The sequence below is a fragment of the Sorex fumeus genome, unplaced genomic scaffold (assembly GCF_029834395.1).
Source record: "Sorex fumeus unplaced genomic scaffold, SorFum_2.1 ptg000017l, whole genome shotgun sequence".
Classification (NCBI taxonomy): domain Eukaryota; kingdom Metazoa; phylum Chordata; class Mammalia; order Eulipotyphla; family Soricidae; genus Sorex; species Sorex fumeus.
The window spans coordinates 2,382,031-2,403,646 of NW_026606074.1; the positions used below are offsets into that span (position 1 = coordinate 2,382,031).

General features: G+C 57.7%; 1 protein-coding gene across 1 annotated transcript in view; it reads left to right on the forward strand.

Annotated features, from left to right (window-relative positions):
* Positions 1-20,955, forward strand: part of CNOT8 (CCR4-NOT transcription complex subunit 8) — a 266,035-nt gene extending 245,080 nt beyond the window's left edge. The window contains exon 7 of the mRNA XM_056112291.1: positions 20,943-20,955. The gene's annotated coding sequence lies outside the window, so the exon portion shown is untranslated. The remainder of the gene's footprint in view (positions 1-20,942) is intronic.
* Positions 20,956-21,616: the final 661 nt, after the last annotated feature.

Below are 21,616 nucleotides of genomic sequence, written 5' to 3' on the forward strand. Positions count from 1 at the left end.
CTACAATTGCTTTCCGTTTGACTCTTGCTTTGGGGTCACACCTGGAGGTGCTCAGGGGCCTGTAAGTGGGGCCAGGGATTGCACTTAGGGTCAGTCACGCCACGCCAGCATCTTAACCCCGGTTCCATCTCTCTGGCCCCTGGGCGTGATTCTTTGGGCATCTTTGCAGAACATGGGGGTGGGGGGGCAGGCTCTGTCTTCTGTTCATCTCGGAGAGTTGAGAAAGAAAGTGTGGGTTCGTGGCAACAAGATCCAGGTGGAGGGGGGCTGGGACGCTGTTCCCGGCCAGTCAGTTACCCACCGGGCTGGGCACAGGGACCAGCCCCTCAGCTCTGCTCTCTGCTTTGTAGCTGCCAAAGAGAATCTTCCTAGGGGGCCACTCTGAGGCGCCTGCAGAGGATGAAGCTGCGGGGGATGGGCTCAGGCCCCTCCGCCCCCCATTCCACTCCTGGCCAGAATGCCTATCCCCCTCCCGACGCCAGCCTGGGATGCAGTTTCCTGGAGAGGTGAATCATGGCATGGCCGTGCGCTCACAAATGGGGTCGGGCGCAGACTCGCCACTGTGGCAATAAAGTTTGGAATCTGGAGGGGGGCCTCCCCGGGCTCAGGAAATCGAACGGCTGCCCGCAAAGGTGTCTGCAGACGGACGCTGCGGTCTCTGGCCCCGCCGCCCGCGCTGGCTCTCAGAGTCTCAGCCGGCTGCTGCGAATGATTTGGCCGAGGGTCCCCACGGCCCAGGCCACAGGCAAGATTGACAGGGAGACAAAGGCGGGCTCCAGATAAGATCTTGCGGTTGGCGTGGCTCAGGGGGCTGCGGTGAAACTATTTGGGAGGATTTTCTCATTGTGGAGGCCAGCAGAAGGGTCAGGCTGTGTGCGCACGCTACAGTCGTCCATTCATTCATTCATTCATTCATTCAGAAGGCTTCTTTGCCACCGAGTGAGCCTGTGCGAGAATGCGGATGGGCGTCCACGCGATGCCCTGCGGAGAAGCAGGGGGTCCTGAGCGGCCCAGGGAAGGACTCCAAGGCCTGTCCGAGCAGAGGGCCTGTCGGGAGGGGCGGGCTTGGGGGAACCGGGGTGCAGTGCTGTGCAACCAGGAGACCTGAGGCTAGGATGACTGACAGGAAGAACGGGCCGAGACTGGAGGCAAGGTAAGGCCCGGAGGGAGACTGGGCTGGGAAGGACCCCGCTGCTGGAGTGGGCTGGAGCGGGGGGGCTCTGGGACCCCAGAAACTGAGGCCAGCCAGGACTCGAGCTTGCTTTTATCCTCTTTTCTTTGGGGGGTGCTCCCAAGCAGTGCTCGGCGACTTGGGGCAGAGAGGGAGGTATTCCCCATGAGGCTCAGTCAACAGTGCTCAGATCCAGCGATATGGTGCTGTGGGGGGCTACCAAGGCAACTCAGCAGTGCTCGGACTAGGTGGTGTCGGGCATCAAACTCAAGTCCTTCAGTGTGCCAAGACCATGCAGCACTGACCTCTGGCCTTAGAGAGGGTCCACAGAGGAGCTGGCCAGTGCAAGGAAGAGGCTGGGGCAGGCAGAGTACAGCGCACACTCGGGATCAGGCCTGAGCAGAGCACTGTCTCAGAAGGGCGATAGGAGTCTCCTGGGGCCCATCCAGGTCTCTGCAGTCGGTCCAGCCACCTTTGGAGGGTGTTGGAGGGGCAAGCGACTGGGTACCGGTGAGCACCCTGGAGCCGGCCAGCAGCTCTGCCTTTGCAGGGGACTGCGGGAGAGGGTCCCCATCTCTGTCCACCACCCGAGGCAGGATTTCTGGGTGTGAAGGAGAGGTCAGTATCAGCATCTGACTGTGATGGGGGTAAAGCCAGGCCGCCCCACCCCCGCTGAGCGGCTTTAGGGCTCTGGGCCGTCGGAGGGCGGGGAGCAGAGTGGGGAGGCATCGCCCTGCACGTGGCAGACTCGGGTCCAATCCCTGGCATCCCATGGGGTTCCCTGGGCACCACCACGAGTAATCCCTAAGCACCACTGGGAGTGTGACCCCAAAACTATTGTGTCTCTCTGCAGGCATTTAGCAAAGGCCCCTGAAGAATGTGCACCCCCAGAACTGAGGGGGAACTCTCCCCCTGGAAAACGTGGTTTCGTGGTCAACAGAATAAGGTTCCTTCCCACCTCACCCCCCCCCCATGTGTTTTGTTCCTTTCTAAGCATTAGGAGTGAACTAAAGCAGGGGCTACCTCTTTCTCCCACTAACCTACATCCCCTCCACACACCAGCCCAACTGCAACCAACCCCAGATCAACCCTGGCATACCCCCACTCCCGCAGAGCCATCCCGCCCACCCCCACCCTGCAAAAAAAAGAAAAAACAAACACTTAAGCCCCCATTAGGCTTGGGTTGGTGCTCTTCAGAAAAGAGCAACACTTTCTTTCAAAACGTTTGGGGTTTGGGAAAACCCCAAGTGCATTCTGTCAAACCGTTTTGATTATTTGGTTCATGCATAATTTAAGGGAAATTGAACCCACGTGGAGTGGACAAGCACTGCCCGTCTACGCCCTGGAGCCGTACACAGATGCTCTGGGGGTGACACGAAGGGGAGGCGCATTTGGGGAGGAGGCGAGAGAATGGGGGACCTCTTCCAAGAATCACATGCCTGCAATGCTCTGGATCATTCAGATCACATTCCGTCAGGAAGCGGAGGGAAGCAGAGCTGGAAACATCTGCCGACTTAGAGAGCCAAGGGAAAGGGGGAGGGAGGCCCTGGCTCCACCCCGAGCATCGCTGGGTATCACCCGCCACCCCTCTGCAAAATAAAGTCTCCTAAGTCCCCACCGGACCCTCAAGGACCCCGCTGGCTTCTGAGGCTTCTGAGTCCTTCTAAGGCTTTATGCTGGCCTAAGATTTATAACCAAAAGGGCCAAGCTGGTCTTCTCTAGGATTCTGCACTCTGAGCTGTGAACAAAACATTTTCCTCGGGGACTCAGAGCAACAAATGTGAGACTTGTTGAGTCTAGAGAAGCCCCTACAGGGCTGGTTGCTGGGAGCCAGAAATGAGGTGAGCAGACCCCCCCTTTTTTGGCTTTTTGGGTCACACCCGACGATGCACAGAGGTTACTCCTGGCTCTGCACGCAGGAATCACTCCTGGTGGTGCTCAGGGGACCACATGGGATGCTGGGAATCGAACCTGGGTTGGTTGCACGCAAGGCCAACGCCCTACCCGCTGTGCTATCACTCCAGCCCTGAAACCCCCTTTTCAATTTAGCTTTCCCTTCTCTAAACCCCTCCGAAATCCTCTGAGGCTGATCCCATTTGCAGCCCACCCCTTGACTCTGGTTGGCTGGTGGTGCTCTCTGACTCATCTTTAGGCCCCATATTATTTGTACTCACGTTACAGACCAGAAAACTCTGGCCCAGAGAAAAGTAGAAATGCAAACAGGGAAACCTGGAAGTGGCTCAAAATTGTCACTATCACTGTCCTCCCGTTGTTTATCGATTTGCTCGAGCTCAGCCTTTTGGCTAAGATCAAGTGCAGTGGCTCAAAACACTTGCCTTAAAATGGGCAGGTAGTGAGTCTTCCCCCCCCCCCCCCCCCCCCCCCCCCCCCCCCCCCCCCGGTGTTGCCCAAGTGCACCAAGTGTGGTCCCGCACAACTAAAGCAGTAGCCCTGCATCTCAGGAAGCTGCTTAAAGGACCGAGCACAGGTTTTGCATAAGGAAGTTGGGTTCCATCCCCACCAAGCACTGAGAGATCCCAAGCACTGAGCCGGGAGTTGCCCCAAACCAAACTAATGATAAGGATGGTAGTAATGATAATGTAGGCTGGACTAACCAGGTGCTTGCCCCACAGTTGGGAGGTCACCTCTCAATGCCCCCCTCCCCCCACCCCGTGTGAGCCCCAGAACCAAGAATGCCACCCCCTAGTGGCGCCCAGAGTAGCAGCAACAAAAGGCAGGGAAAGGGAGTCAGTTTGGGGCTGCTGGGTTTGGTATTTCCTCCTTATTAGTATTCCTCCTGCTGCAGGAAATGCAAGTCCCCCAGGCACCGTTTCATTTCCCTCCGTGAGATCCTTCCCTTTCCTTTCATTTGATGGCTTACAGCCTTCTTGATATGCAATTTGCAGGCAGACAACAGATCTCCTTCAACTGTTGTGAGTTTGCAGCTGCATCTAGACTCTTCACAGAGCTGGGAACGGTCAGCTTCAGTGATTTGAAAGCATTTTCACGGCCCCTCTCAAAACAAAACAACAACAAAAACCACCCAACCCGAAACACAAAACCCACCCCCCTGCATTTCTGGATCCATCCTTCCTCCCTGCTCCATCCCAGACAGCGCCATCGCCCCCTGCTGGCAGTCCAGATGTATTTCACCGTACTGTCAGACTTTATGCCGTTTGGGGGAGCAAAAAGGTAGGGGGCGATCACTGTGTGAAGAATTTTTTGAAAGCCAACTGTGAGACTGCAGAAAAAAAAACAAACAAACCCGGGGTGACAGTTATGCAGTGAAATACGGTACTGTCTGTTTCCATTGGTTTGGGGCACAGCCGGCAGGGCTTGCTCCTGCCTCTGTGCCCAGGGATCCCTCCTCTTAGGGCGCAGGAAACCGTACCCGGGCAAGCACGCGCTCTGGGGCTGGGGCATGGTGCAGCGGGTAGGGCCCTGTCCTTGCCATAAACGAAGCCGGAGATCCCAAACGGATGGAACTGCAGTCGGGCTGAACTCTGCAGCTCGGGGGAGCGGTGGGTTGCACCCAGACCGCGACTGACTGGAGGAGCCAGGAGCGCGGTGGGCGGGGCGTGGGCGGGGCCCGGTGGTGTGGAGGCGGGGCCTGGAGCGTGGGCGTGGCCTGGTGAGCGTGACCGGGTGGTGTGGAGGCGGGGCCGGGAGCGTGGGCGTGGCCTGGTGGGCGTGACAGGCGGTGTGGGGGCGGGGCCGGAAGCGGGGGCGGGGCCCGGAGGGCGGGGCCGCTGCTCTCCCGACAGGTGAAACTGATCGCGGGAGCCTGGGAGGGGCCGACCGGGATCTGGGAAATTGCATCCGGACTGTGGCGGGCACTGGGCATTTCACCCGGCGCCGCCTTCCCCCAGAACACGGTTCCGTGGCGGGACCTTCATGCCCCAGTTCATAAATGTGCTGTCAATAGCTCCAGCCAGCTGAAATAATCACGGGAGCGACTCCACGTCTGCCAAGGGGAGCCGCGAGGCACAATGACGCGGGTGAGCGAATTTTTTTTTTTTTTCCTGAAGCCAAAGGCAAGTTTGTCTAGCGTCGCCGCAGTTGCTCCCCACTTGGCCAGGCCCTTCCAAAAGCACACCACGTGGCAGGTTGCTGCAGCTGCCTTGAGCTCATTTTCACGCCTGGAGTCCCTTTCCGCGGCGGGCACGTGGTCGGTGGGCAGCGCGGACGGCTCCCTTCCCCGGGCTGCGCGGTGGCCGCGCGATCGCGGGCGGAGAGCGTGAGAGCCGGGGATGGGCGGGAGCGAGCTGGGCGCCAGACCTCAACACTCTGCACTCCAGACCTTGCCAGCGGTGCCCACTGGGACACGGTCGGTCACCGAGGCCGCTCTTGCGTCTGCGCTCCAGGGTGCGAGAAGCGGGCGGCTCCAGCTCACCTGCGGGGGGTGTGACCTGTCAAGCACCTCGGATCCTCTTCCCTCCTTCCCCTCTTACCATCCGGCCCGGGGTTTCCTTCCAGGCATGCAACACCCCCGCATCACGCCCAGCACGGGAGTCCGCTCCCTCCACCCGTGTCCCAAGCCCCGCGATGCAAACTCTGTTCTCAGACAACCTCTCCAGTTCCCTTGCTTCTGTGGGCCTCCTACAGTATTTCCTTATCTACCACGGGGAGAGACTTTTTCTTTTTTCAGGCGGCAACACCTACACAACTATAGATGAATAAAGCTGAATTCCTGTAATCTCACAAAACTGTAAATCACAGATAAGTTGATAGAATTTTTTTTTCTAAAAAGCAATTTTCTTTTTTTTTCCTTTTAGCTTTTTTTAATAGGTCTGTAACTTTAAAATACTGATAGTACGACTAAGTCTCTGCTGATTCATTTCAAAATGCTGACAAAATAGTAGGTAAATACGACTAATATTCAATTTAGCAAGAATGAGGAGAGGAAAAATCTACAAAAATTTGAGAGGAAATTCTGAATAGGCCTGTACAAGAAGAAAGCATATTTCATCCCAAAAAGGTAATACTGGCTTTTTGTTAGAAATATTACAGATGATGCTTAAGTATGGGCGTCATTAAGGAAAATATTGTGATACAAGTCCGTCAATGTAGAAGTCAGCTGGGGAGACACATGCAACATAAATGGAATGTAAATTGGTTATTGAAAAAGAGTAAGAACCTTAGCGAGCTGGGAGCACACAGACCTTTCTTAATCTTTCTCTCCTCTTGCCAGGGGAAGGGCATTTTGCCCACCCTAGGAAGGCCCACCCCCAGCAGGGCCTCCCCAGTTCCCAGTCGACTGCCCTGGACATCAGCTAACAGTGGCTACCGAGCCCCAGGGCCGCAGGACAGAGGGTACAGCCTGCTGTGCACAGGATTGGCCTGGCACCAACCCCCCAGCGCCCCCCCAGAACAAAAACAGCCCCAGCAGGGTTTGGAAATGTTCCAAGGATGAGATGCCAAGTGAGGACTCAGCCCCAGTTGGACTCGCTAACCAGTGCTCTCTGAGAGGCCCAGGGCCCTGCTGTGAGAACCTATCTTAAAGAGGCAGGACACTGCTGGCAGTGTCAGGTCAGGGCTGACTCTAGCAGAGCGACAGGCTGTGTGTGTGTGTGTGTGTGTGTGTGTGTGTGTGTGTGTGTGTGTGTCTCGGGGGCAGCGAGGCACGGCCCTGTCCAGGCCCCATGCTCCTGAGCAGCATCAGAGTCATGTAGCTGGGCAGCCCTGGTGGGTGGGGTTGGGGGCGCCCACCACACGCCGGATTCCTGGGCCCCAGAAATGGAGGGTCCGAGAGGGCCACCACAGGCAACAAACAGGCACCGAGCGTGGCCGCCACGCGAGGGTTAAATTCAGGATGTTGCCTCCAGCCTGGCTGCACAGGGCAAGCCCCCTACTTGCCCCAGGGCCGCTCTGTCCCGGAGCTGTCAGCCCGGACATGAAATGATGCACTTGAAAATGAGTGGTTTCAACCCCCGAGGCCGCTGGTCCCGTGGATTGGCTCCGTGCTTCCACCCACCCACGGGGGCACCTCAGGGATCTCAGAGTGCCCAAGTCATCCACAGTGCCCCGCGGCCTGGGATTTGATTCCGGAAAGGGGAAGCTTGTGGCCATCTTCTTAGCCATCTACATGATTTTTATTGTTATTATTATCGTTAGTTATTAGCCACACTAGGCAGTGCTCAGGGGACCAGGTGGGATGCTGGGGATCGAACCTGGGTAGGCCGCGTGCACGGCCAGCCCCTGCCTGCTGTGTTCTGAAGGGCTGTTTTGCCGGCCCCAGTGCCCCACGGCACAGACCTGTCACCCGACCTTCAGAAAGGAGGGCGGGTCTGAGCAGGGTGAAAGCCTCCTGGAACCAACCACCAGCGGCTCCCAGACGCCAGCCAGACGGAACTGCAAGGCCGCATCCAGAGGCAGAGAGAGCATTTGATGTTTCTCCCCCTGCCCGAGGAGTCTGTCCACCCCCGGCCCAGCGCCGAGGAGCCGGGGCAAGGGTCGGCGGGGGGCTGTCTTGGCAGGAAAGGCGCGCAGCCCCTGCGCAGTGCAGTCGGCACACCTTCCCAGCCCCGGGCAGCTGTCAGAGTGCATTAGTGGCGGCAGCGGCGAGGAAGCGGAGGCGTAGGTGCAGTTCTTGGGTGTGTTTAGACGTCAGAGTCAGACCCGGCTCTCCAGGCTTTTGTGGCTTTCAGACAGAAGATATTTTGCCGGATTCTCTTTCCCCCAGGAGGCCGGTGTGTAGGTTAGGAAAAAGACCCCAGACAAATCTCCAAGTGAAATATAAATTCTTGTCTCCTTCAAACTATTTTGTTGCAAAAAAAAAACACCCTTTTATAGAGATAGTTCTGGAAGCTCACAAGGAAGGAAACTATTTGAATGCAGTCATTGGAGGCTTCTTCCGGAGACTTTGTTTACCTGGCAAACTCCTACACATGGCTGGAGCGATAGCACAGCGGTAGGGCGTTTGCCTTGCACGCAGCCAACATGGCCGACCCGAGTTCGATTCCTCCGCCCCTCTCGGAGAGCCTGGCAAGCTACCGAGAGTATCTCGCCCGCACGGCAGAGCCTGGCAAGCTCCCCGTGACGTATTCGATATGCCAGACACAGTAACAACAAAGTCTCCAATGGAGACGTTACTGGGCCTGCTTTAGCAAATTGACGAACAACGGGAGGGCCTTTACCTTTACCTTATGTGTCAAAGCCCAGCTCCAAAGGTGCCCTGTGAGCATTGAGGGCTTGTTGCTCCAGGCATTGGAGTCTCCCTCAGGGTTTCCTTTAGCATAGGACAGGACAGGACACCCAGCCTGTTTTCTGCCAAGGCCACGTTTCTGCGATGACAGGGCTATGGAACCTAGCTCAGAGTCTGCCCTGTCCTGTCCTGTGTGCTTAGCTCTTGGCATCCTGCAGATGACAAAGGACAGGTGAGTGCAGGACCAGGTGAGCCTGGGGCTGGGGCCGGAAGAGGCTTCATTTTCCTGCACAGACTCTCTGGAGAACAAACCCGCGTGCGCCATCCTGAAGGTTCTGCCAGGTACCGGCAAGGGTGAGGGACGGGACCTTCTCTTGGTCGAGCAGAGACGAGAGAGTGGCAAATCTGCAGAGCCCCGAGAGCAGAGGACTGGGGTCCTGGGGTCCAGGACAACACAGGGCGGCCTCTGCTGCAGGAGAGCCAGGAGTGCTGCGACCCCCAGGGCGTGGGACTCCTCTCAGGACACGTGTCCAGGAGGGCTGGAGATGGGAGAGTTGTGTCTTCTGCAGGTGACGCTTGGGGCGGGCACAAGGGGACCCCGAGATGCTCCAAGTCCTCCTTCCACAGGGGTGCTCCTGGGAGTGGACACTTTGGAGGGTGCGGGAAGTTCCCATGAGGAAAGGTGCCCCGTGTGCCACTGGGCTTGGCAGACGCCGTGCTCGGGCACACGCAGACTGAGGGCAGCTATTCATTTTCATAAATGATTTCAACTTTTTTTCCCCCATAGGAAGGGGAGAGGGGCTTGGTGAAAGAAACAAAACAGATGCCTGCAGCCCTTTGATCCGGCGGCTGCAGACAAGCCGGCTGCCCGCTAGCACCCCGAACCTCCTTTGCCAGGAAGAAAATGAGTGGTTTCAACTTGGCAATTACTGGGTTTGCTGGAGGCTGAAAGCTTGTCATCGCAGCCTGTGGCCCCTCCCCCAATGAAAACCAGCAGGGCAGAGAGTCAAGTACCGACCCCCCCACAGCCCAGAAGCTCCCCTGTTTTCAGTCATTCCTCTCCCCCAAAAAAGCCCCTCTAAATACAGAAACTAAAATCATCGTAATTTCTTTTTTAAAATTTAGTGTCACACGGGCCTAATTCCAGTTCTCTGCTCAGCGATATCTCCTAGCAGGGCTTGGGGAAGCGTGTGGGCCTGTGGTGGGGTCTTCCGGTGGGACAGAGGGAAGGTGCCCGGATGAGGACCCCACCCCAGATCCTGCTTCTCACCGCTGGCCCTTTTTGCAGTGTTTGAGTTCCCATTGGTTTACCAAAAATACACAGGAAGGTGAGGAATCAGGGTCAAGGGTCAGCCCAGTGCAGGTCACTGGGTTCGTCGGGGCTGGGATGGTGGCGGGGTGGGGCGCTGGCTTCTGCTATGGTCTGCCGTTACGTAGCCAGCCTGTGGTCCTGGGGTGGCAGTGCTTGGGGTCCCTGCTGCCCGTTCCTGTGGCTTTTTTGCCCCCTGCCCCGCATCCTTTATTTGAAGCGCAGTGAGACAGCGGGGAGCCCGCCCCACTCGGCTGCCTGCCTCCCCTCCCCTCCCCTCCTCATACATTTCAGTCTGTCTTCTGCTAGGAGCGAGAGGCAAGAGCTTCACGTCAGCCATTGCACGGCCCATTTTTTCGTCCACTCACTTCTATCAGCAACTGCTGAGACTTCCTGTGGGGCACAAGTTGCCCCAGTACTCCATCATCCAGCCACCCACCCTCTCTGGGTGCACCCCATCCACCCCTGCACCAGGCTGGGACGTGGGTTTGCACACGGGGCCCACAAAACATTTCAAGTTTTGCTGACCTGATGACAGGACCAGTGGCCGAACGTGGTGTGAACCAAAGACACTAAACAAGCAGTCACTGGTCACGAGGATCCCTACGGTCAGCTCTGGGGGTGGTGAAGGCTGTGAGGCAAATTGATCTGTGCATAGGAAAGAAGCCCAGAGATTCGGAGAGACGCTAGAAGTGCGTCTGCGGAGATGAGCCTTGGAAATGGCCGACTACCCATAATGGATTATGCTTCCGACGACAGGTGGGCCACTCCTAATCAGGTGAGCCATTCCTGGTCAGGTGAGCCACGTTTAATCAGGCGAGGATCTGCCTGGCTCAGAAAAGTAAAAGGACGGGGGATGATTTGCTCTTTCTCCCTGTTGGATCTGGGAGATTGATCACTGGTGTCACGCTGGACTGCAGGGCCAAGGCTTCAGGTCTCGACTTGGACTAGAGCTGGAGCCCCCTGCCTGGATTTCAGGCCCTTGAACTCACTTAGATCCTGTGCCCAGTCTCTCTAGGGCTCCATTCCCTTGTTGCAGTAAACTAGTGGGGACTGTAATTGACTGAAGTCTGTTTCAATGAGGCCAAGAGGAAGGCATGAGAGCTCCCAAGCAGTGCGGTCGGTCGGAAACTACATGCATAAAAGGAAAACCATGACTTGCGCATGACCAACGAGCCCCCAGTTCTCCAGGGGGATTTTCGCTTCAAACGCTGGTGGTTGTAAAGGAGTGAAAGAAAGAAATGGTCCAAGTGCCAGCATGATAGTGCAGTTGGTTGGGCACTGGCCTTATACACTGCCAATTCGAATTCAGTCCCCAGCATCCCATCTGGTCCCCTGAGCCCGCCAGGAATGACTCCTGAGTGCAGTCAGGAGTAATGCTCAGTCCCTGAGCATCACGGTTCTGGCCCAAAAAAGAAATGGTCCAGGGATGGTCTTATGGGGGTGGGGTGTGTGAGCGTGGAAGCGGTTTGAAAGACAGCGAGAGCTCTGAAGCATCCATCCCAGACTGCGTTATTATGTGGGACCCCGAGGCAGGCTTCCCCTCCCTGGCCGATGCCCCCAAGTCAGACGATGCCCCCAAGTTCGACTGAGAAAACCAGAAAGTGTTTCTACAGCGCGGCGGCGGTCGAGAGCGCGCTCTGGTGGCAGCAGGGAGAGTCGCGCTTTCTCAGGCGAGCCCTTGGCCGGGGCAGCCGCCCTGACATTTAAAGCTAATAATAGAAGCGTTACCGTGATCCGAGAAACTGCACAAAGGGTGACACCGCAAAGCGGCACTAGAGGAGGAGGGGGACGAGAGGACTTTATGGAACACTCAGCACGTCTCAAGATATGATTCTTTTGTCTCAGGACGGGAAGGGGTGGGAGGTGAGAGTTTGTTAAGGTTTAAGTGTCAGGGGTAAGTTTTCAGGACAAAACTTCACTTTTCTGTTTGATCGGCCTTAACATGGCACATCTGGGGCTGGCAAGGGTGCAGGACTCACGGCGCTTGCTTTGCAGGTGGCCAACCCACATTCTGATCCTTGGCACCACAGAGCATGACCAGGGCACTCCTGAGCACCTCAAAGAAGATGCATTCAGTTTGCAACACTCAGGCAGGGTGGGACGGCCGATCCCAATGAAGGAAAATTCCTTCTCAGACAGTGCTGAGTGTCCTCGGCCGAGTGTTCTGCCAACACCCTGCACGGGAGCCCCAGTCTGGGGAAATGTGTCATCGAGACATCAAACACAAGCAGGAAGCTGCTGGCACACGGATGTTCCTGGAGGGGAAGAAATCCGGGTTAATCTCTTGTCGATTGGGCGGACCCCAGAAGGACCCCTGGAGGGCTATTCCCAGGGATGCCCAGCCCCCTGTGGAGGGCTGATCAGGCCAGTCCTGCAAGTACAGGGGTGAAGGCATGAGGCAGCGGGATCCAATTCAGGGCCTGTTTCTGTCATAGCGTCACTGCCCAGTGACTGCGGACACAGGTGCAGTTGCAGGAACCGCCTCTAGAGAGGAGAAAGCTGTGGGGTGTCCCCCCAACGTGTTTCCTTCTCTAGGATTTTTTCTCCCCCTGCCCACCTCCCCTGCCCTCGTTTTTGCAATGCTAGGAACGGAATTCCGGGCTCCAGAAGCTCCCCCCAAAGGCCTGTTTCCTCCCCGCATGGGCACTGACTGCCTGGACACAAATGAACTTGCTGGCACCCGGGGGGCCTTGAGGGCAGTGACGCCCGCGGCCCCGCCTCCCGCTACATCACCACGCGGGGGCCGTGGCCACGGCGCCGCTCGGCCACCGGGGGGCAGTGTTGCCGCGGCCGCGAGCGCAGGGCGCAGTGCGGAGCCCGGGGGTCGCCTCCCGGTGCCCTTCGGAACGCGCTTTGGACCGCGCTTCTTGGGGCCCTCCTCCCGGGGGCCCGAAAAGCCCGGGCGCGGACAGAGCACCCACCCTGAGGCCTGAGCCATCGCCGGTCCCCAACCGGCACCACCCAAGTCCACCTGGTGGGCTCCCTGGGGCTCCGCGCACCCCTTCCTCCCCGGACCCCCGGTTTCTGACACTGGCCCGCGCAGGGGAATTGTGGGGCGCCGGGATGCCACCTAAGGGAGCCACCCTCTCTCTCTTCCCCGCACCCGCTGTTTGCACCAAATGCCACCCTCAGCTCCGCCCCTGAGGACCTGCAGGCTGAGCAGAAAGGGGCGGGGGTGGGGGGCGTGGGGACAGCTCTGCCATCCGACACCCCTTCTGTCCCCACGCAAGCGGGGCACGTGACACGTGACCCTGGAGGAGGGTCCTGCGTCTCCCCCATCTTCAGGGGCCGCGGGCGCTGCAGGCAGGGAGGGGGCGCCCCAATTTCCAGCACGACCCACCCCCTACCAGGCGGGTAACACGGGGGAAACTGAGACCTGGAGAGCGCTGCGGAGCCGCTCAAGGCTTCACAGGCAGGTCCACTGGGCCCCCGGCAGTCCAGTGCATAGGCCGCGCCGGGAGCCCGGAGTCCTGGGCCTTCCAGAACCTTCAGCAAGGCTCTGCGGCAGAGGCTGCGAGAAAACAAAGGGGCGGCGGGGCGGGCGCTGCGTGGGCGCGCTCTCGCCACCAGGGGGCAGTGCTCGCCCACGGCGCTGCTGCGGCCCCTCCCCGCGCGCGGCTGACGTCTGCGCCCCTGCTCGCCGCGGCCACCCGGCGTGGACACCCCCGCCCCCCGCCGCGGCAACCGCACAAAAGCGCCGCCAGGCCCTGCCCGCGGCTGAGCCCCGCAGCCTAGAGGGTCTATTGGCGGTGCATTTTGCGGGGCCTTTTCCGGAGGCAGCTCCCGCACCCACTGATGCTCCGCCCAGCGCTGCCTGCGGGGGACCCCCCACCCCCCACCCCCCCACCCCCCCACCCCCGGCCAGGCTCGCTGTGCAGCCCCGCACCCATCCTTCCAGAGGGTGCCTAGGAATCCGCACACGGGGGGCGTCCTGTAGCCTGGGACCCGCTGCGGGCGGGGGGATGCGCCTTCTGGGCTGAGACCCCCCCCCCTCTGAGAAGCTCCCCCCGAGTGGGGAGACTCGCTGCCCTTCCTTCTAACTGGGGAGGGGGTGCTGGCTGGCCTGATCCCCCCACCCCAGCCGAAAGGCTCCACGGTGGTGCTGGACTGGAAACCGCTGCAGGCACACAGAGACACGGGGCTGCGCTCGCGGTTGCCATGGAAACCAGGGAGAAGGTGCAGGAGACAGCCGCTCTGCTGATTGGCTCCGGGGGTGTGAGTGGGGTTGGTCCACGGTACCAGGGCTCGGGAACAGTCCCCAGCATCCTGGCCCCTGGCCCCCCAGGACGTGGGGGCACCCAGTCACAGCCCACGGCAGCTGGGAGGTCTTGTCCGATTCTCCTGGGCAGCTTCCGCTGGGCAGAGCCCGACCCAGCAGGCGGGTGGCGTGAAGGAGAAGCGGCTCTGCCCGCCGGTGTGGCCTGGGGGCTGCCCACGGCTGCATCCTCTCGGCCCCGGGGCGTGGGGAGAACCGCAGCCCCAGGAAAGGCTCTTTCTTTGCTCTGTCAAGCCGCGTGCAACCATCCGTCACAGTTGGTGGGACGGTGGCAAGGAACCCGCCTCTGCACGAGGACCACGGGTTTGATCCCGGATCCCCTGTGGTCGCCCAGCCCTGCCAAGAGGGATCTCGGAGCACAGAGCCAGGTGCGGTGCCCAAAGGAAAATAATAAAATAATTAATAATAATCACTTAAATAGCTCCTGCAGCCTCCCGCCTGCATCCCCCAGACCGGCCACTCCACAGCCCGGCCTGCCCACAAAGCCCTTCTCTGGAGGCGCAGCCCACAGCCCCTGCCACAGTCACAGGCCAGCCCGGCCTCCTCCCACCCCAGGGAGCTCTGGGGGCCCTTTGATGCGCCTTCCTGTCTGCCTTATTTTGTTTCAAGGAGACAATACAACGCTTCCCTCCGCGCTCCCCCTGCACACCAATCAGCATACTAATCACCCGCGAGTGTCATTTGGATCCTGCCAATTTCAGCCATTTGCATATTTCCCAATCGGCTCCGCCCCTCCCACCCCCCTTTCATCAGCTATTCTTGGCCGAGACGCTGCTGCCCCCACCCCCTTCACAGTGCTCCAATGCACTAGATTTTTCTTTCACGTTGTAAAGACAGATTTGTGAGATGATGAATTAGTCATTGCCAATTTCATGCGTTTACGCTCCGCGCGTTCACACCTTAGCTCCCCGCTTCCCTTCTGGCTCCAGATGGGGTGGCAATCCAGCCTGGGGGTGGGGGAGGTTCTCTCATTCTCTCTCTCTCTCCTGCTCCATACACAGGGTTTGAATGGCATGTCAGCAGCTTGGCAAGATGGGCCGTATCCACAGAGCCGGGGAAAGGAACCACGAGCACCGTCAGATTCAGCTCCTGTCCCCACACAAAGCCCCGGGTGGGGGTGGGAGGCTCTGAGGGGAGCCCTGTGGAAGCGCCTTCGGGCCGTAAGTCATAGAGGACGCTGAGGAATCCCAGCTCAGGGGCCCGAGAGATGGGACCATGGGCCCGTGGCGTGCGTGTGGCCAACCCGGGTTCGATCTTTAGTATCCCACCGGGCCTCTGAGCGGACCGGATCTGCCCCGATTTCTCACTGCCGCTGGAGCCGGAGTCTACGTGTTGGTGGTTTATTCAACAGTCTCCAAAACACCCCACCATGCGCGCAGAGCTCTTCTGGGTTTTCTAAGTTCCTTGAGGTCGCAGCTCTCTCTTCTCATCTTGGCCTGTGCCTCAGCCAAGACCTCCAGCATAAATAAATCCGATTTAATAATAAATCCGACGGAGCCCCCCCGGTTTGCCTCCGGAGCGGCCTGTAGCACCCCCATTCTCCGTCGCTGCTCTTTTCGTCTGCTTTATTTGGGGTGCCAGGTGTCACGCCCAGGCCCCCCCAAACAGCCAAATCTCTGGTCCCTTTTTGGCTTTGTCTTCTATGAATGTTAGTGGGCGAAGGAACTGACCTGTTCTCTAAAGTTCTGGTTTTGCTTTCAGTCACAAAAAGTGATTGTGTTGTCAAATACACTTTTTTGTTTGTTTGTTTCTAGTATGTTCGTCAGGGACCTCGTCTTTTTGAATCTTTACATCTGACCCTTTCCACACATGAATTTTCTTCTGCTACATCAACCTGGCTTTCCTGGAATAAAACCCGAGGTTGGGGGCGAGGTGGGGGTGGAGTGTAGGGGAAGTGAGGGCCTGGCAGCGGTGAGGCCCTGAGTTCGATCCTCAGCACCAGAACGGGGAAGCAACTGGAGGCAGCCGACAGGACACTGATGGGAGGACTGCTGACTGTCTTCTCCGGCCCACTGCTGGGTCCAATTTTCCAATATTTGGTCTTAAGAATTTTGTAGTTACATTCCTGAATAAGATGCTTGCATAATTCTATCTTTAATCTTACCTTTAGTTTAGTTATTAAGTTTGTGAACACTTGGGAAGGTGACTGCAGGAGAATGCCTCTTCCTTTCTCTGGAGTTGTGCAAAGTATACAATGATCTGTGGCCTCAAAACAAACACCTCCTGTTCATCCCCAGCTCCCAGGACAGAGAGAGCCTGCAGGCCGGGTATTTCCCTGAGTCAGCTTCCTACTTTACATTTTCAGCACCAGTCCATTATGCCTGCTTTGAAATTTATTAGATAAAATTATTCACAGGGTATTCATTTTTTTAAAAAAAAAAAAACAAACCCACAGAATCTACACTTGTGCCTATGTGCCTATTTTCTCATTTTCAAGACTTTCAAGGCTCTGAGACATTCTCCTTCTTTGAGATTTGAAAGTTTGCTCGAGAGTGCTCACTTTTTCAAAAGTGTTCTCCAAATACCAATTCTGGGTTTTAGTAAAAGTAAGTAAAGTAAAGGCCCTCCCGTTGATCGTCGATTTGCTCGAGCGGGCCCAGTAACGTCTCCATTGGAGACTTTGTTGTTACTGTGTCTGGCATATCGAATACTCTCGGTAGCTTGCCGGGCTCTCCGAGAGGGGCGGAGGAATCGAACTCGGGTCGGCCATGTTGGCCGCATGCAAGGCAGACGCCCTACCCGCTGTGCTATCACTCCAGCCCTAGTAGGTCATCTTATTTATTTATTTTTGCTTTTGGGGTCACACTCAGCGATGCTCAGGGGTTACTCCTGGCTTTTCACTCAGGAATTACTCCTGGCGGTGCTCGGGGGACCATATGGAATGCTGGGAATCGAACCCGAGTCGGCCGCATGCAAGGCAAATGCCCTATTCACTGTGCTATTGCTCCAGCCGCCTCTTATTTTTACTCTTCACACACACACACACACACACACACACACACACACACACACACACTTTCCCCTCCTCAGTGCTGCTGTGGTGTCATTTGCTTGGGTCTTTCTCAGCTGCCGATGGAGACCGGCCTCTTCTCTCCCCTCCCCCCCGACCCTCCCTGCTCAGCTGGTCTTCTCTCAGAATCGTTGGAGGCTATAAAATCCTTCTAAAAAGCAATCTAACTGATCCCACATTTTATTACACAGCATTTTTATTATCATTCAGTTATAAGGATTGAAAAAAAATTTTTTATGAATTCATCTCTAAGTTATGAGTTTCCAGAAGTTTCTTTTGTCCATTCTAGCCTTACACTGCAGGACTTGGGAGATCAATTTTGTTCTCCTCAATCCAGAAGGTCTTAAAACTGACTTGCATGGGGCCGAGACAGCTCAAAGAGCTGGAGGCCATGTACTGCACACAGGAGGTCAGAGCTCTGTCCCCGGCATTACCTGGTCCCCCAGATAGCAGTGACTCCTGAACATCAAGCCAGAAGGAGCCCCTGGGCACAGGAAAATGGTCCATGACCCCCCCAACGAGAAAAAAAACAAAACAAAACAAAACCGAACAACAACCGACATTCACCTCCCAGACCCCCTCAGAGAAGATTTATTCCTGTTTGCAGGAGATCGATGTACCAAGACACAAAATAATCATCCTCCACTCCTCTGGGTCTTCTAAGCTGACAAATAATCAAACCTGCGCCAGACAGATTGAGACGAGAAAACAAAATGGCAAAACCCCCAATGACGCCCAGCTGTACTCAATGCCCAGAGGAAGCGGGAGTAATCTATCTGGGCTGCTGGGATGCTACAGGCGTCAGGGTCCGTGCTTGCAGGCAGCTGGGGTCAATCCCCAGCAACACACGTGCCCCCTGCATCGGAGGGCATGACCTGGAGCCCCCAAGCAGCGGAGGGAAGGGAAGTGGGAGGGAGGGAGGAAGGGCGCCAGGGACAGAGAGAGGGAAGAGGAGGCAGGCAGGAATGAAGGGTGGCGCACAGATGGAAGGCTGGAGAGAGGGAAACGAGGGAGAGACAAAAGGCCGGAGTTGGGCAACTGTTCTGGGGCCTGAGCCGGCCCTCAGAGGACCGGAAGCTTTTGCGGGCTGGGGGCAAAGCCTGGCGGGAACCTTAGTCAGAGCCCAGAGCAATGGTGGGGTCTGCACCCGAGCCAAAGCACAGCCAATCACCAGGAGGTGCCCCCCGGCATGTGGAAACAGAAAGGGCTGGCCGTCGGGCACACTTTCTGGGACAGTGGCAGGGTTGGCGGGTGGACCAAGTAGCCCCCGGGGGAAGGCGGGGGTTGGCCTCTGAGTCTCCGCGAGGGAGCTCTGGCCAGCATGGAGAATCTGGGTTCAGGAGCCCAGAGAGCAGGCGAGCCTGTCCCTGTCCCTGGCAGGCTGGACGGAGTGCAAGCGCTGGGCCTGACTCTCCTGGAGGGCTGACTCGGCCCGCCCCCCGCTCAGAGCCCGGGTTCTGAGTCAGGAAGCCCAGAGGCGCCTGCCGACGCCCCTGTTCCTCCCGGACTCTGTGGGCGTCTTGGAACCGACCTGATGCTCTACTGCGGTCTTGGGGTTTTAGCCCATGCAGGGGCCCGTTCTGCATCCTGCCAGCTCGCGGTCACTTCTCAGGTGGAATGGTTTTAAATTCCACTTGTTAAACTGGATTTCTTTGGGAGCAGACGAGGGCGTCCGATTGCGGCGGGCCGGCTGCAGGCCCCGGTGAGCCCGTGTGGCCAGGGGCCAGGGGGGTTTGAAAACCTCAGGCGGAGGTCCTGGAGGCCTTTTTCAGTACTCACTCGCTGCAAACATCTTCCGCTTTGTAGATGCTTTCCCAAGTGCGAGAGAATTCTGCCTCTCTCAGTGCTGTGTGGGGGTGGGAGGGAGGTTTAAGTGGCGGCCTTTCGTTCCAGCCAGGAGGGAATTCATCAGTGAGGAAACAAGAGACTTTCCATCGAGCACTGGAACCATCCTCTGTCGGGGTGTAAGAATGATAGTACAGCAGGTGGGGTGCTTGCCTTGCATGCAGTTGACCCAGGTCCAGTCCTTGGCACCCGTATGGTCCCCCAAGCAATGCCAGGAGTGACCCTTAGCACAGAACCAGGAATAGGCCCCGAGCATTGCCAGGTGTGACCCCAGAACAAAACAAAAGTAGAGGGCCATAAAATCCACAAACGAAGGCTGAAGAGACAGTCCAGGGTCAAGGCACGCGCCTTAAACACAGCTGACTCAGGTTCGAACCCTGGCACCCCACACAGTCCCCCGAGCACGGCCAGCACGGACGCCTGAGCAAGAGCAGGAGGAAGCCCTGAGCTCTGGGATGCCCCCAGCCCTGAAACGCCGCCCGCCGCGAGCCCCGGCCCTGTGTCCTCTCCCCTGCCAGCCCCTCGCCCCCACCCCGGTTCGCTGTGCTCCCGCCGTGGCTCTGGGAGCCACTGACATTCTCTTGGCGTGACGACGAGGAGCGGTGGAACAGCTATTTTTAGGGAGTTCGCAAACCTTAATAATTGAGGCTCTTCTCGAGTGCTCCCTGAAATGTCAAACAATGATCTCATCCGCCCTGTGCCCCGCCAGCCCCCGCCCGACACCCCCCGTGATGAGTCACCAGCTCGTGCCCCAGCACGGACCCCCCCTCCGGAAGCTGGATCCGAAGCTATGATCGCCCAAACCACCTTCTGGCCTCCGCGCCTCACGCAGCCTCTGTCCCGCACACGGCCTCTCCCGCAACCCAGGGCAGCTCTACGGCAACTGACAGCCCAGAGGGCCCCTGCTGCTCCCTCTGCAGTGCTCCACTCCTCAGGACAACGGTGAGCACTAGGTGAGCCTGGACTGAGGCGTCAAACAAGCCTGTCCCGTCCTTTAACGGCCAACCGACTCAGAGCACACCCTGTAGCCTTTCACAGAAACTCCTCTGGGCACAGAAGGCCCCTTCTCTCTTCTCAAGTTTTGCACTCCTAGGCAAACCTCGATACCCACCCCAAATGTTCCTCTGTGGAGGAACCTTCCTTGACCTTGTCAGAGGGGGTTCCGCTTTGACCTAGCACTTTTTTTTTTACACCAACTTAAGGAAAATCTATTCTCGAGGCCAGAGAGATAGTAGGGAGGTTAATGTGCCTTTTGCTTGCCTTGTCCACTGCTGACTCTGGTTTGATCCCCAGCAACCTAAAAGCACTGCCAGGAGTGATCCCAGACCACAGTGCCAGGAGTAAGCCCTGAGCACCATTGGGCGTACGTGAAAAAATCTATTCTAACTCTTGTGTCTAATTCATTTCTCTCGGCTTGGCACACACCAACGTTGAGCAAATGTTTGCGAGCGTTTAAAGGTTTGCGTGTGGCAGCATTATGGCCGGCTGTTTTTAGCGGCTTTCTCGCTGTGGCTGCCTGGCTCCTAATTCATATGCCTGTAAAGCAAGTCGACAGAACAGAAACCCACCAACCCCCCCCCAAAAAAAAACCCCAAACAGGGAACAGTCAGGGGTGGGGGACTCCATGCAAAGCATGTGCCTGGGCCCTGGGGCGCTCTGCCTTCCTTAAGAAGTGATTATTTGGGGGGAGGGGTCCCCCTGTCATGGCTAAAGGGACCTTCATTTCCTGAGCGTGCCAAGCAGGCTTCATGCAGGCGCGCTAGATAAAACTCCCGTCTTCCTTTCAAAGCCTCAAATCAAAATTTGCTTGCGGCATCAACTCTGTCTTAAAAAAAAAAAAAGGCACGCAATGGCATCTGCCACGGGATTAATTAGGCTCTTTCCAGGCTCCCAAACAAAGGGCCACAAAGTTCTCCTGGCTTTTCCTCCTGCAGTTCAACGGCCATCACCTCTGTGGAGCACCTCGACTCCACACACACACACACACCCCAGCTCCCCATGCGCAGGGCTGATGCGGGCTCACGACGCCACACCCCTAGCTGGCAGAGGAGGCTGGGGTGGTGACAGACCACGGTCCCACGCCCAGCAACTGGGGGAAGGTGGGAGGACTGGGGCCACCTGTGGATGCCCCATCCTGCGGCCACCATGGGAGGAGGAGGGAATCCCAAGACCAGCAACAATCATTGGCAGCCCCCGCCCCGCTACAAAGCCAAAAGTGAACCAAAGTGGACTCACCCTCGAAGGAACCAGGCCGCAGACCCTGCACCGGCAGCGAGGTGCCTCCCCCATCCTGCCAGCACCTGAAGCCTCTCTCGGTTGCCCTTCGTTTGGGCCTGGTTCAGGAGTCACACCTGGCGAGTGCCAGGACGAACCAACCCCTGCACGTGAGCCTGAGCCCAGTCCTCTGCTGCTTTGTTTGGGCCTGGGTCAGGAGCCACGCCTGGTGGTGGTCGGGACACACCAGCCCCTGCCTGCGAGCCTGCGCCCAGCCCTTTGAGAGCCCTCAGCCCTCCAGTCTGCTGAAATCCAATTACCCTCCCTGCGGAGAGTGTCAGGGAGCCCCCTTCCTCTAATTAATCACCTCTCTGGCCTGCACGTGGCCTGTCAGGGACCCGGACGAGCCTGGTGTCTGCAGGCTTGCAGGGACGCGAGGCCCAAAGTGGCCACAGAGTCTCCTTGGCCGATGGCTCTCGGCACAGAATTGGGGGGGTGGGGACCCTCCCTCTCCCTCTCCATTTTCTCTCCCCAAACTTCACCCTAAGCCTGGGGAAGAAAGTGTCCACTCCTGCGGACAGCTGCATGGGGTCCACTGGCTTGTGGCCATGGCTTTGGCAGACGTGCCTATTCCTTCTTCTCTA